At 44.6% G+C, this 12,309-nt stretch overlaps 1 long non-coding RNA gene across 1 annotated transcript in view; it reads right to left on the bottom strand.

The window, feature by feature from the left end:
- Positions 1-359: 359 nt before the first annotated feature.
- The window catches only part of LOC310704701, a 46,934-nt gene continuing 34,984 nt past the window's right edge, over positions 360-12,309 (bottom strand). The window contains exon 3 of the long non-coding RNA XR_014524965.1: positions 360-465. This is a non-coding gene — a long non-coding RNA (uncharacterized lncRNA). The remainder of the gene's footprint in view (positions 466-12,309) is intronic.

Genomic DNA, 12,309 nt, shown 5'->3' with positions numbered 1-12,309 from the left:
AAGTGACCCATTTTTTTCTACACAGTTTTTCATATAGTGTTGCATGGTTGTGCAGCAATACAGAAACCCAAACACAACAACCGTGATTTGATTTAAATAGCTAAACATCTTTATTTAGGTCAGGAAGAGGTAACTGATATCATTGTTTATTTTACTCTGTTCACCATCAGTTCTTGGTAGAGATAGCAAGGAAAAAAACCTTCGCCAATATTCAGCTCTCTGTGGTTACAGGCAACGAGGATTATTATTACAAGGCTGCTTCCATACTCTCACTCCATTTCTGTGTGGTGTTTAGCATTTGTTTAAAAAAAATTAAATTACTGGATCAGTTTCAAGGCTGATGTATAGCGATGCACACCAGTTTCAGCCTTTTGCAACAGGAATGGATGGGGGAGGCACTGGGCATTTGCAATGGTTGCAGATTTTTCAAGCCACTCATAGGGTGGGCGGGGAGAGAGACCAAACCTGCACAAAGGAAAAAGAAGAGGACATTAGTATGAGAAGAAAGGAAGAGATGAGAAGGCAGGAAGAGACAAGTGCATCTTGACACGAATAAGGAGGGCAATGTTAGGTCAAATGGCAAAAGCACTTTCATTCAAGGTAATTTACTTTTAAAACTGTTAAAATAAAAATGTAAGGTAAAAAAATTACTGAGCACCAACCAGGACTGATTCTCAAAGCACAAGCATGGAAAGAATGGTCCCTGATCCTGTATATAAGCCCAGATTTGTGAGAAAGGATTTGTCAATATCCATCTGTAATAATGTTATCTGCCCACCAAGCAGAAAAAAGAGAAGAAATAGACTGAGTTTTCAACTAGTATAATTATAGCGCAATCCTGTACAGGAGTTTTGCTAGCGAAGGATGTCATCATCATCATCATCATCATCATCATCATCATCATACCCTGCCCATCTGACTGGGTTGCCCCAGCCACTCTGGGTGGCTTCCAGCATATACAGAAACATAATAAGACATCAAACATTCAAAACTTCCCTTTATAGGACTGCCTTCAGGTGTATTCTAAAGGTTGTTTAGTTACAGGTAGGGAATGATGAAATATTTTCACACAAATGCTTACAGGTTTGAATTCATCTTACCAAAGACAGAAATGCAGAGTTTAGGTACCATCATGCTAATTTAGAAACCCTCAAACCCTCAAAAATGCCAAAGATATGAGTCACTGCTCTACAAATTGCTGATTGACAATGAGCTGGATTTTTGTTTGATAAGTAGGTGGTCCCCTGTAGATGCTTTGAAGAATGAGATTACACATTGGCAAAGACATTACTAAAGACGTGCATTGTCAGCAACACTCTGCTAGCAACGAAAGAAAACTTCAAAGAGGAGGCTTGTGCCAGGATGATGCAAGGCGTTAAGAATTCATGACATCAGTGCTGGAATGGAGTAGAGTTTTCACACTAAATTCTTGTACATATTTGCTTGTGGCTACTTCCAAGTAGGTGTACTTGGCCTTGTGGCCTTCATCAATTCCCTAGAATCTAGGGCCTAGATGAAGCTCAAATGAACATCAATAGCACCTACTCAAACCACTTATATATTGCAGGTAATGTGCTAAACTACAGATAGCAACAACACTTGAAAAGTAAAGTGTTGAAAAAACTAAAAGATGTCAGTAGATGGCATGAAATTTGAAACATGTGTGGCCATTTCCATATAAGTCCTTGAAAAGCGTGCCAATTACTATGATCAATAATTTGAAACTGGAAGTGACAGAAAAGCTATATTCACAAGCATATAATTGCTGGGTGCACTTCTAAATTTCCATGTAATTTTTTGCAAAGTGCAGGTGAATGTGGCTGGGGAAGTAAGATATCGCTGTACTTCAAGCCTGATCACTCCATAGCCAACTAAAACCCGAAAACTTCCTCCTAAGAAAAACTCTGGCATTGTATTATGACTAGTGATCTCATAGTTCAGGAAGGGCTGCCTCCATTTGCTGGCTGGCACAGAGTCTATGCTTTGCTGATAGCCCATATGCCTGCCTTTGTTCTCTGCTAATGGCCCATCTTTTTGAAGATCTGAGTCCAGCTATTAAGAGACTGACTTCCAGTTTAGTTCTCCAAGCATTGGTTAAATTCTAACACTTACTAAATCCAGGAATTATGGGTGTCTGGAACTCATTACCCCTGGCACCCACCAACTCAAAACAATATCATGACATATCCACAACTAAGCTGGAGAAAAAGTGTGAGATGAAGTTGATAAGGCTGCACTTCTATTCACACTCACTTGGGGGTAAGACCTACTGAACTCAATGGGGCTTACTTCTGAGAAGACACAGATAGGATTGTGCTGCAAGAAATGTAGACTGTAATAGGAGTATGCGAGCTTTCAAGTTTACAGAACACCTTTGAGACGGACACAGAACCCCCTAGTCTGTTAGGGCATGACGTCAGTCACAGCAACAAACCAGTGTGATTTTCCATGAGTTAAATGTGACGACTGAAGCTGCCCTGTTTTGGTCTCTGTGGTCATTTAGCAGGCAATTAGGGCCTGATTCAACTCTTTGACGTTAGTAACAAGACGTCCCCTAATCTTGGCATTGGTTAGACAGTTCTTAAAGCCCCTGTGGTGGTGGTCTTGCTGATGTAGTTCGCATACAGTCTACAGGGAGACTGCTATGCTTATCTTACATATTTAGCATTTGTACAAACCATGAGAATACTGGGCAAGGTGTAAAATTGGTTAGTTCTTCCTATTCCCTTGTATCTACATATCCCACCAAATTGAAGCAACATTTAATTAATTTATATGAGTGCATCATGTACCAATAAAATTACTGCCAGTGTTGGGTTTTTCCATATTAATTAGGCTTTTCTGGCATTATGCATAAGACATTAAAAAGATGGTACTGTTGTATACTGAGTGCTAAATCACTTACTGAAATATTCCCCTGACATAGCCCTCTTGCTCATAATATTTTTTTAAAAAAACAAAGAAACCCTGAAATATTTTTTTTGATAACTTACAGTTGTATGATGCCGCATCCTGCAGAGAAAACTAGATTTATCCACATATCATCAGAGGGAGGAACACAAAGCCTTAAGAACTGAGTAACTGAATTACTAAAGCCGGTTTCCTTTCGTGGGGCTTGATAAATCAGGTGTATTGCTTCCACTGTGGGAATGCATAAGGGTGGGCTCAGTCGTGTGTAGAACACTGAACAGCAGGGAGGTTGCCGAAAGAACTGTTGCAACACACATTGCTGGCTTTCCCTGGCAATACGTATTCCATTCATTTCTCATCTTTTTCTGCTTTCCTATAATTGTTATCCTCTCTGATGCATCATAAACTGCCCTCTCTTACGTCAGATGCACTGTTGTAATCCCCGCCCGCCCCTGCCCTTCTCTGTCAGGAAAACTCTAATCCTCCTCTTCCTGGAGGACACTGGAGCTACATCACTGACATTTTCAATTGTACTCACCAGAAAAATCAAAAAGCAGGAAGAGGGAGAAAATAAAGAGTGGGGTTATATAAAATCAGCCAAGGTAACAGTTACAGTCGCCAGGGTAGAAAATTGTGATTTAAAACAACAACAACATAAAACAAGACATACGATCAGTGCTTACTTAAAGGTCAAATGTATTTTGCACACTCCATTCACAAATTCCTTGAGGATTAACTATATCTGCAGAACACGAGGAGCTCAGCAGAATTTCTGAATGCCATTTAATCATACCTCAATATGGTAGCGCCAACAGGCAGCCTGTGGGTGTAAGAAGAGGATGCAGCCCTTTCAACAGCATGTGTCTGCAATGATGTTTACACAACAATTCTGCAGGGCCCAGATTGCCCCGTACACAGCCAGATCCCCTAACAGCACAACCCTTTACACCAGAGGTAGCCAGTGTGATCCCTCCAGATCTTGCTGGACTACAACTCCCACCACCCCAACCAGAGGCCAATGTGGCACCCCATTTATAGAAGAGCCTTCCCAGGAAAGCTTGCCTGGTACCAGGAGTTCACTCAAGCCTTTAAAATAACTAACCTGAGCCTCTCGGGATTGTTCTTTTTTAATCTGTGTTTTTAATACGGAGGAGTGTCAGGTTCCATTCTGTTGGCTTTGTGTAGCTCCCCACTCCTTTTTTAATGATTTCGCATTTTACTTTGCAGTCTCTGTTTACCTGGGGAAGCGGTGTTTGCTGCTCAGCGCAGCCGCTGCCCAGTCCAGGGGCCATTTTTCCTTCATGCGCAGCTGTGGTTGGGACCCTCAGCGCCTCCGCCTTCTCCAGCCACAGTAGCCTTGGCAGCAAAGGCCCCTTTGAATGGGCTAATCCGGTGACATTGGGGGCAGGGTTGCAGTGCTACAAATTGAAGGCCACATCCGGGGGTCCTTGCTCTTAGGGATTAACCACCCACCCAGTCTGTATGTTTCCTGCCCAAAGGCAAGCGGACAGGGCAGTGTGAGGACTTTGCTATGGTATATTCAGTTGCCATATTCAGGGCCAGGGAAGAATTTCTCCTTTAAACAAGTTGGCTGGTCTGCAGGCTTTTGCCCATCTCATAGCATTGGGTTAGATATTTATGTGATCAGGTACCCTGTTAAAAGGGTCCAGGAATGTGTGTCTTTGTCCAAAAATCCACACACAGGTCAATGGGGTCAATAGCACCCTTCCCAAAGGTGGCCCTGGTGGGATCATACCACCTGGTTCATGTTAGGGGGATGGATCCCCTCACCCAGTCAGGTTCAACCCAACCCTACTTATCAACCAGCAGATGAGTTGATTGATACCAGATAGATCCCTAATACCTTGGCCAAAACCTACTTACATCTGTAATCAATCAAAGTTGTGGCCTATTTAAACCCAAATTCAATGTCCTGTGTCTGTTTCTATGCCTGGACTCTCACCGCAATGGCTGCAGGCACCATGCACCTGGGAACGAAATTGCATTGTATTTTTTACTTATTTACTGTAAGCCATCTAGAGAACATTTATGTTACGGGGTGGCATACAAAAGTTATAAATAAATCCATAAAGTGTTTCACCTGCTTTGAGCCCACAGGACAGAACTGCCACAAATCCAAATGCATGAAATACGGCTTTCAGGATATTCTGGCGGCTTCCATGCTTCGAGTGGCTTCCGTCTTGGCCTCTCTGCGGAATCCTCAAGCCTCTGCAGCTGCTGTGCCATTCATTAGGGGACGGAGCTGAGATAATTGCTGCACTCCTGCGCCAGAAATAATGCCAGCCTGTCCACTTCAAATCCCACTTTTCCATTTCAAGGCCAGTTTGCTTCTCCTTCACAGCTTTTGGATATTTTGCACACACAGCCGGTGCTTAGCCACCGCATTTGAACAAGGAGCAGGATTTGTTCTGTAATTCTTAAGATGAAAATGCTTATCATTTACATTATTATTTTTTTTAAAAAATCAGGGCAGTGCTTGGAAGTGCTTGTTCTGTAAGCCCCTGTCTGCAGTGGCAGACCTTGGGGGGGGGGTCTCAAATTTCTCTGGCACCCTGTACAGCTCCAAAATTCAGGTCCCCCCCCCACCTCTCGCCTTCTGTTCTACATCATAGTTGCAGAGCCCCTGAGGCTCTGTGCCCAGTGTGACTGAACTCCACCTCTAGTGCTCCCCTAAATCCACCTCTGCTTTATCCAATGCACATGGTTTACATTTGTGGTCTGTATTGCTTAGGCTGATGAATGAGAGAGGCCAATGGAGGATCATTTAATAACTGTTCCTCATCACAGGATGCTTCACATGAAATGCACAGACCCTGTATTTTATGGCCATCAATTGTGGAGGTGACTTTTTCTCTAGGATTCTGTAGATGTTCGCTCAATGGGCACTGATAGCCAGAAGGTGTAGTTTAGATAAGCACTGGTTGCTTTTGATGACTGGTGGCTACTAGCTACTGCCCAGGAGAATGAGTTCAGCAGCAGTAGCCAGCAAAGGAGACAGAAGTTGGATTTTTATTTTGTCTTTTTTACAGCTGGCTGGGGTATACTGATAGTATGCTGTTTACTTTTGGGTGAACATGTGTTGCTTTTAAAGACTAGGTTGTCTCCCTGGGTGTGTCTGCCCTCTCTCAATGTGTAGTAACCAACAGATAATACAAAACAGTATTCTAATAGCATTAGTGAAGATGTACATGGTATCTTAAAAGACTCAACCTCTATGATACACAGTATTGTAAAATTAAACCTATCAAACAGCAGATACAGCTTTTCAAAACACCCGCTCTTGTATAAACCTTTGGCCAAAATAGGACATTTTGATCCTGCATACACCCTCTGAGATCTTGTGATGTGTATCTTCAGAGGTTTCCTATATAGGTGAACAAGTGTTCCTGGGACACCCATCATCTCTGCATCTTTGTTGTTAACCTCAGATAAATATGTGGCACCTGTAAAACCACTCAGCAGCATCTTGATTCCCAGGCTTCGAAGAAGTACATTAGAGCGCCTGGGTTTCCTTAGCAGTAGTTGTGGTGAGAGTGGCAGGATGGACTGCTCACCCACTGGGTAAGATTTTCTGCTCAGTGAACACCGCTAAGCTTCAACTTAATTGATTTCAGGCAAAAACAAAATGTATTTGCACATGAAGATCTTTAAGGAAAGGAGGGAGGACCCGCAATGCTACAACAGTTGTCTTTTCCTCCATTCTCTCACCAGCCCAGGAGATTCTGCTGAAAGAAAAAAAAAGCCTCAAATTGGCTAAGCATGAGGCTATAACAAATTTCCCCCTTGCCACCTCAGCAGAAGGCCACAGCGTTACAATTTAAGCTGTTAGGAAAACCTGACAAAAGGCAGCACTTGACTTACTGGGGAAGCAGAAGGGGAACATCTCCCCATTTCTTTGTGTTGGCTGCTAAGCTACTGTTTTTAACAGGCTTCAAAAGGAGGGGTGTGATGGGGGTGAGAGGATTTCATGAAGGGCTCCCTACCTCTTTGCCTATAATTTGAGCGTGAAGAGGCAGGAAAGAAGCACATCTCTCGCTTTTTGCTCTCCTGCTTTGTTCATACAGTAGGGCAAAGAGAGGCAGGTGGGGGAAGTCACACTGGGGAAGAAACATTTTGCCTGAATTTGATACCAAGTCTGCTGAAGCCTGGGAGAAGCTAATTCAACCCTTCATCATTAATGACTGTGTCCCCCCCCCCAATTTGTCTCAGAAACTCCATACTGCAAGAGTCCATTTTAAAAAATGGGTTGTTGTTTTTTGAGAAGTTGTAATAAATAGTAATAATTGTGGGGTACTGCTTTACTGTCCATGTATCAGCTGTAGGCTAATAATATACAATCTGAATTATTTCGACCATCTATTCCTAGCTGACCTCATTTTATTATAGCATTGCTTGATCTTACAAGACTTGTTGAAGGCCCTTAAGTATAGATACCGGCAGCAACTGTTTAAAGCGTGTCCAATACGTGTGCGATTGAGCATGTGTGCAATCTGCCAAACTCAGAAGTGACCTGAAAACATCTTTAAAAGGGTCAGGGCACAGTGGGGCGGGGGTGTTGGCAGGCTTTTTCAATGGTGTTTCAAATATACATGATTTCACTTAAACGTGCGGTGCCTTGGAACGTAACCCCCGCATAAATTGCGAGTTGCCTGTAGAAGCAACAAAACCAAGCAACAGGCTATTTTAGAAGCTGGTAACCAGGGTTATGCCTATACCAGTTCATTATTATTACATGTAAGAGCATCATTTCCTCCCCCATTTATATACAGAACTGCCCTTGCCTACTATACTGTCTCCTCTATTCTTTCCCTATGCAGTGTGAATTAAAAGCATGAGCTCTTTGGGAGTCTGGGTATATCTCTGTCCTGAATCCCTGGGAGAGAGAAGGCTACAAATCTGAATGAACAACTTTGGCATTCCATCTTTCAAACCTGCGTGGTGCAGAATCTGATTTTCAACACAGCTGCATAGTTAACAACACCCACTGACAGAGGTCTCTTTCCCACACATCTCCCCCCTATTTAATTTAATATACTCTCCCCTTTCCCAAACAGCCCCTTTCCAGTTAGAAATAAAGTGCATGTGCGGCCATTTATGGAAGAAGGAAGTGTACGTTCACCGTAGGCATGGTACAGCAACAAGCTGTTCAGGCTCAGTATGACGAGAACTTCCTAGATCGGTAATCAGCTGTGCCCCTGCATGCTGAACTAGCTACTAGCAACTCTAAAGCACTGCTGGAAACGAGAGCAATATCAGACCTTGTCGTCATGCTGCAGCAAGGTCAATCGGGGACACATAAGATCATAGCTGAAGGTGGGGAAACATAGCTGTTCACAGATTGTTCCCTTACAACCTGTCAAGTACCCCAGGGATTGAAAGGGGAACCTCGTGGTCTGTGGCTAATACAGAAACAGCACATGCTCAGAGCCACCTTCACTCACAGAAAGGAACTGGTCTGTGGGTGACACTGGTCCCTCTGACAGGATGGCAGAATGAAGCCTCTGAATTAATTAGGGGTGGTGGGCCATCTTTTCCAGGCCAAGGGCACGCCATTTCCTTCAAACTTCCTGGGGCCACACAACAGCGGTGGGCAGTGCTGGAAGCCCAAGTGAATGGAGCAACAAATGTCAATTGACTCACACACTCCTCTCTACCTTCCGTCCAGGGAAGCAAGAAGCAGAAGCAGAGTTCAATGGCACATTCTAGTCAAGTGAAAGTACTCAAGGAGGGCACAAGGCAGGGCTGGCGAGAGACATGGGCATAGCCAAGTGGGGCAGCTGCCCCCCAAATCAGTACAAAACTGAGGTTCTGCTCCCCAACAAAAGCCTGCCCCCTAACATCCTGGCTACTCCCATAGTGAGAGATGTGACGTAGGGAGAAGGGGTGTGGCCTGGAAAGAGTCCCGAGGCCCAGAGAGAGGTGGCTGAAGGGTGACATTCAGTCCCTGTGCCTGAAATTCTTGATCGACACTTCTGCTGCTGCGGCAGCTGAGGCTCTAGCACATGCCCTGTATCCAGACAGGCTTCAGAAGCCCTCCAGAGTAAATGAACCATACCCCAGGACTTGTTTCCATTTGGGATCCAGCAGGCCACAAGTTCGGGCTTGGCCAGCTTACCACCAATGACACATGTGCCCACGGAAATATTCTCCTCCTTGTGTTCTCATAGTTATAATAACCAGTGTTTTATAATGTAGCACTCTATATCATTTTAAGCATTCTCCAAAGAAACTAGCAACAGGAAACTTGTCAAAAAGAGGATGGACATATGCATTCGTTCCTGATAAGTAGCAGAGATGGATTTCAGGCAGCACAACCGGTTCTGCTGCACTGGGTGCTGAGCTGAGGGGGCTCTGCAGAGTGTTGCAACTCGGATGTAGTGAATTGAGCAGAATAGAAGGCGAGAAGTGAGGAGCAAGTCGAATTTGGGCCGTGCACAGGCACCACTAAAATCTGAAAGATCAGTCTGCCCCTGTAAACAGTGGTTCACACCCAAGAACATAATAAATGCCCTGCTATGTGGATCAGAGCAAAAAGCCCCTCTAGTCCAGCATCCTGGTCCCCCCCCCCCGTGACCAGCCAGATGCCTATGGGAAGCCCACAAGCAAGTTCTTATTCCCTTCACCTCCCATGCCTTTCAAAACTTTCCTGTCCAGGCACCACGTCATCCAGCACGGTGTTAGTGCATACATTCGTAGAAAAGGTGACGCTGTCCCAATACACGGCTTGCTCATCTAACTATGCTCTTAAGGCCCCCCAAGTTCCACACTAGCTTCCCTAAACAAGACCTGTTGCTTCGAAGCCTTCCTCTGTGTGGCAACTAGCTTCCTTTCTTTCCTAGGACCATGCCGTCCTGGTGTTGATCTCTGTTATGATGCCAAATGAACAGAAGCCCAGTGAACTGAATGAACCTAAAGAGTATTCAGAGAACACACGTGATACTGGTAAGTATTCCCATTGGGAAAAAGTTGCAGCATTTCAGACTAGAGAAAAGAGCAAGGTGTCAGGGCCCAGACAGGGTCCTAGAGTCCTCCTGCATCTTTCCCAAAGCCTACTTAGTGCTTGCCCAGCTTTAGGAAGGAGTTGGGAGGGCATTGTTGTTGCTATATGTTAAATTAGTATGCCGCCCTTTACCTGTAGATCTCAGTGTGGCTCTAGGACCCTGCCAGAGCCCTTACATCTCCTTCCCAAAGCCTGGCACAATGTGAAGGCTGATGGGGGGGGGGCACCATAGCTCAGGTCACCATAGTACCAAAGTCCACTCCTACAGGTGATGAATCTTCCCCCTTTCCCATGCCTTCCCTTCCCTCAGTCCATTCCTCCAGCCACATTTCCTTGTTCCCTACTAGCATATGGAAAGCAAAGATGTGACCACAGTAACACACTGCAGGGAGTCAAAATAAAAAAAAAATTCCTTCCAGTAGCACCTTAAAGACCAACTAAGTTAGTTCTTGGTATGAGCTTTCGTGTGCATGCACACTTCTTCAGATACACTGAAACAGAAGTTGCCAGATCCTTCTATATAGTGAGAAGGTGGGGAAGGGTGTTACTAAGAAGGGTGGTGGGAATGAGTCGTCAACAGGCTCTCTCAGCTATCTGCCCATCTCCCATTCCCACCACCCTTCTTAGTAACACCCCTCCCCACCTTCTCACTATATAGAAGGATCTGGCAACTTCTGTTTCAGTGTATCTGAAGAAGTGTGCATGCACACGAAAGCTCATACCAAGAACTAACTTAGTTGGTCTTTAAGGTGCTACTGGAAGGAATTTTTTTTATTTTGACTATGGCAGACCAACACGGCTACCTATCTACTACTGCAGGGAGTGTTCAGCATCCTTTCCCCATGCACTCTTTTTACACGGGGAGAGTTGCAGTGATGGGTTCCTGGAACCTAGGATTCTATACATAGGCACCACTGGAGGGGAGAAATTTATTTTGCCCATTCTGTGTCTCACCCCACACACATACAGTGCAGAAACTTTTTTTTCTGGTGTCCCCCACTCCTCAAATGGCACTGAGGGAAAAGCCCAATTTAATGCTCCCTCAATGTGATTAGAATTTCCCCCATATCAAATGTTGTTTGTTCCAGGTTTCAGGCCTGGTTTCATGACAGCAACAGATGCCCTCTCCACATCTCTAGAAAACATCAGCCAAAGACGGGGGGGGGGGAGTTCCTTCCACAAAATCCTCAAGGTAGTTTCCATACGGCACATGTGACTCAACAAGCTGGGGAAATGATTGTCCTTAGTTCGCCTTGAAGGCATTACTTTCTATTTGGCCTCAGCCCCTGTTTTCCAATCTGAACATCTTTTCTAGCAGGAAATACTTGGGGGAGAATTGGCAAGCATGAAAAGGCTAGGTCTACGTCAGCAGTGAAATAGGGGGAAAGGCAGGTGAGGAAGAGACAGAAACTACAGCTCCATAGACGCGCAAAAACAAAGATGAATTCTATCTGGGGGCTGCCATGACTGTTTATTCTGCATAGTGGCCATTTCTACCATTGTACAATATCCAAATATATGACAGCACACAGAGGTATCATCAGACTAAGTACTCAAGTAGGGGATTGGGTTGTGGATCACGGGCAAGTAAGCAGAAGGGAATGGGAAGGAGTGATGAGAACAACTTCAGTAGATCAAGCATTTGAGAGTAGATTGGTTAACAGAGAACTCAAGTAGTGCTAATTTAGGTTGTGTCAGCCTTTGCTTGGACCCATGTCCACAGTCCTAATAAACATTAATCTTAGAGTCTGGCAGTTCTGTGTTACTACACATGGAGGATTTTCACTGCACATTTAGCATAACTCTGAGCCAATTCACACAAACATTTCAAACATGCCCTGGTGATTTCCTCATAAAGTCACCACAAGTTGAACTTTTCAGTGGATAACATGCCATTAACTAGTCTTGTGAAAGTGCAAGCAAGTCCTCCTTTGGGGGGGGGGGAATCTGGAGGACGTCTGCTGTAAAGGGGCCAAGTGGCTCTCTGGGAATGATTATGATAGAGAAGAACAATGTGGGTTGATGTGTTGCTAAGACAGCCTTTGCCAAACTGGTGCTGTCCAGCTGCTTTGAACAACAACTCCCATCAGCCCCAGGGCATGCAGGGAGGGAGAGGCAGAATGTGCTGGCTGGGGTCCAAAGCAGTTGTTGGACTACAACTCCCATCAACTCCAGCCAGCAGCTGCGCGAACAATATGTATTTGGACAATCTTGCTAATTAAATGGCAAAGCACTGGTGGTAGCTCTTGGAACTTAGAGGAACTTATGCCATGCTGACCTATGAGCAAGCAAGCCCACCTTCCCCACCTTCAAAAACCATTATATCATTGGGTGGATAAGCAAATGATCATGGCTTCAAAGGAGATCTCCACAAAGCA

The sequence above is a fragment of the Podarcis liolepis genome, assembly GCF_965112155.1.
Source record: "Podarcis liolepis genome assembly, chromosome: 4".
Taxonomy (NCBI): domain Eukaryota; kingdom Metazoa; phylum Chordata; class Lepidosauria; order Squamata; family Lacertidae; genus Podarcis; species Podarcis liolepis.
Note: the sequence above shows the minus strand (reverse complement) of the source record. Positions and strands in the feature narration are given on the sequence as shown.